The sequence below is a fragment of the Solanum tuberosum genome, unplaced genomic scaffold (assembly GCF_000226075.1).
Source record: "Solanum tuberosum cultivar DM 1-3 516 R44 unplaced genomic scaffold, SolTub_3.0 scf00232, whole genome shotgun sequence".
NCBI classification, from domain to species: domain Eukaryota; kingdom Viridiplantae; phylum Streptophyta; class Magnoliopsida; order Solanales; family Solanaceae; genus Solanum; species Solanum tuberosum.
In genome coordinates, this window is record NW_006239158.1 from 357,927 (window position 1) to 361,560 (window position 3,634).

Sequence of the window (3,634 nt, forward strand, 5' to 3'; positions counted from 1 at the left end):
TGTGAAAATCCAAAAATCAACAATACATTCAATAATCACTCTACAATGAGAAATATAAAATAAAATCAGTCATAAATCAGACAAGAAAAATATGGGAGGATAAGGAGCAAACATACCTCTAACTCTCTTTACAGAGCTTCAACAATGGAGGTCAAGAGGATACTCCATAACCCATAGCTAATCTGTGGCGTGGGAATGTTCTTAGATTCCAAAATGTACCACAAAAAAAAGATTTATGGGTAAGCAAGAAGAAAAAACGATGGAAAATTGCCTCTAACATCAGAAAAACCAAACTCAATTTCATCAAACTAAAAACCACCCAAAGTGTTGTATGGATGAGTTTCCAACTCTGTTTCTGTCCTTTATTCTGTTAAAAAAAAAGTTAGAGAATCTTACTAAATGTTGTGTTGATGAGAATATCTTAAATTGGAGTATGTAATATGAGATTTAACTAAAGAACAAAAGAAAATATCTAATGGATTCTCTGTTAGAAAGGAAAAGATTAGAGAAGATGGTCTATTGGGGTTTTGGTTATAATTTCGGTGCGGGTCTAAAATTATTCGGGTGGTTTTTTTATTATTCGGGTCAGTTTTTTAATTGAAAATAAAAATTAAATAAATTTTGGATAGGTTGTTAAGATCGTGACACGTATCCCTCCGTTAGTCCAAAGGGCATACACGCTCCAAAAATTAGACGGTAGGGGCATCAGAGTTCTAAAAGTATAACGGAGGGCATTTAGATACCATTTGCGATAGTTCGATGGTATATTTGTCCTTTTTCCCATTAAACTTTTATGATAGTTATTTTTCTTTTGGATAAATAACTAGCAATATAAAAAAAAAATTATCTTTCAAATAAAAAAAACAATGTACAAAATGGTATCATTGGTTTTTAGTGAGATGAATCATTAATTATATATAAGCTAAAAATATTTATCCTAAAATGTGTGTTAATGTTCCAACGCTATATTAGCTTGACAAATATTTAGGATAGTTACTTTTCTGTTGGATAAATAACTAGTCATATAATTTTAATTCTTTGTATCTTTCAAATAAAAAAAATCAAAATTGGTATCATTGATTTTTAGTGAGATGAAATATTAAATATATATAAATATTCATCCTAAAATTTGTTGTAATGTTCTAACACCGTATTACATTGATGAATATTTATAATAGTTATTTTTTTATTGAATAAACTAGTATACGTACCCGCATGTTGCGCATATATTATAAAATGTTAAAGTTAAAATTTAATTTTTTATTTTATTAAAATAGTAATTAAATATGTGAGATGAGGAACATGTATTATTTAAAAAAAATATAAAGAAATATATATTTTTTGAAATATATGAACAATATATAAAACTTTGACTGAATATTTAAAATTTATTTCGCGTCAAGTTATTAAGGACATTCGAATGAAAGCAAGCCATGCTATAGTAAAAGTACAGTAAAAGTTTTGTAAATTTAAATAATGCACAACTTAAATATATTTATAAAATTATACTATAATTGATTTACTATAAATATGTACAATAAATTTTGAAGAAAGGAATAACACGTACTAAATAAAAATTAATATAAATAATAATAATTACTAAAAACCTAATATAATTTGAGATTAAATTTAAAGATGTGATATAAATTATATTTATTATACTCTCACAATTAAATTAATTTGAAATGGAGGGAATAAAAAATAATTTATTAATTTAATAATGTATTAAAGTAAGATGTGACAAAGAAACAACTTTTTAGGAATATTGATGCGCGTTCCTTCAATATTTATTTATTGCAAGTCATTTATGTATGTGCTTGTATCTATATGTATTTATTTGTTTTATTAAAATCTGGCCAATATTAGAGAATTTGAAAAAACTAAAATAAAAACTAATTTTGGACAACCCACCAAAGTTGTATGTGCAAAAAGTAATATATATTTATAATTGGAAAGAAAAAAGGAAAAAACGAAAAAAACAAACAAAATGGATCTCTCTGGAAGGAGACCAAAATATGAACACAATTTTCCAGATTTGGAAGGTGAGGTCCCTCTTCCGAGTGTGGGATACAAAGATAACATAGGGACTCTATAAGCTTTTAGTGTCGATCTTCGCTAAGTTTCTGCGTGATTTGTCAACGCTGTGAGTGCTCTTTCTTTCATCTCTTTAGTAAATCGCCGATGTTCTTTCTACTATGAATCTCTTCTGCAAAACTATTGTAACATCTCGCAATTTGAAATAGCTAGGAAGAAGCAAAGAATTGGAAATAGTCATTTTTGGAAAGAATTGAAATTCTGGAAATTTGTTTAGGTTAGGAAAGAGTGAGTTTTTGGTCAACTTCAAACGACCATAACTCCTAGCTCAGGATGAGTTAGGTGTACATCCAGATATGGTTGGAAATCTCTTGGAATGATCTTTTCAACGCCACCGAGTTTGCACAATTCCGAGTTCGTATGAGTAAGTTATGCCCTTTGGAAGTTGGGCTATTGAATTAAGTAAGGTCTAATCCGGATTTGGAAGGGTAATTTAGTCTTTTCCTTACCTAATTATTCTAATTCGTTTTAGGAGTTTAATTGGGGTAAAGTCTGATTTTAGTCAATTTTAGAAAAGTGAATTTCACGCTAGGGCTTGGAGAAAAGAGAGAGGAGAAAGGGAAGCAAGAACGTTCAAAATTCGTTCAAGATTAGCTTGTGAATTTCATTAGGGTTGATCCCTACAAGGTATGTGAGATCACACAGTGTTGGGTTAATACTCCCACGCGCCAATCATGATTTATTTCAGCGAATTTAAGTTATTGAAAGCTTAGAAATTGAGATCTTGATGGGTTTGTTGAAGTTCCATTAAATTCTTGTTTCGTTGTTAGATCTGAACCCGTGATTTTAGGTTCGATTTGAGTAGAATCTGATGTACTTTGAACATTTAATCGATTCTAAGTGTTTGGGAAAGGAACCCATGGAGTTTAGGGGGTTTAGAGCTGAAAAACGAAGAAGAAATTTCGTCGAACGAAATTTGAAAGTGGGGGCGCGTCGCGGAGCTGGTTCCCAAAAGTGGAAATTTTCGTTTCGCGTCGCGGAGCCGTCACAGAGTCTTCTGCCTCAAAAGTCATTTTCGAAACTATATTTTAAAAGCTTCTCCGCGTCGCGGACCCACCCTCAAATATTGATTTTTGGTCTTTTCTCATGTTTAGCTATCTAAAATCATTCCTAAACATCATGAGATCTTTCCAATCACAAATGACAATCCTTGAATCCATAATTCAATTCAAGGACCAGTTAAGAGTTAAGTCAAAAGCAGTTAAGATCTAAGTCAAGAGTCAAGTTAAGGGAAGTCCTTCAAAGTTTCAAAAGTCCTTTATAAATGTTTTAACCTTGTTTTAAAACTTAAAGTTCAAGTTGAGTAAAGAGTAAAGTTTGAAGTCCATTTCTTCAAAAGTATATGGGGACTATGTCATTCCAAAGGGTTTAAAATGTTTTCACATTTCAATAAGAAAGAAAACTTCGATTACCAAAGGGCCGTCGGGCAAGTTTTCAGAAAAGAGAAATCGCTTTCTAAATGAAGCAAGAGGGAAACTTTGATTTCCAAGATAGCCTTTGAGCTAAGTTTTTGAGCACTAATCTCAAATCACAGAAAGAA

At 30.7% G+C, this 3,634-nt stretch overlaps 1 protein-coding gene across 1 annotated transcript in view; it reads left to right on the top strand.

Annotated features, from left to right (window-relative positions):
• Positions 1-1,962: 1,962 nt before the first annotated feature.
• Positions 1,963-3,634, top strand: part of LOC102600719 (uncharacterized) — a 14,170-nt gene continuing 12,498 nt past the window's right edge. Inside the window, exon 1 of the mRNA XM_006356815.2 lies at positions 1,963-2,143. The gene's annotated coding sequence lies outside the window, so the exon portion shown is untranslated. The remainder of the gene's footprint in view (positions 2,144-3,634) is intronic.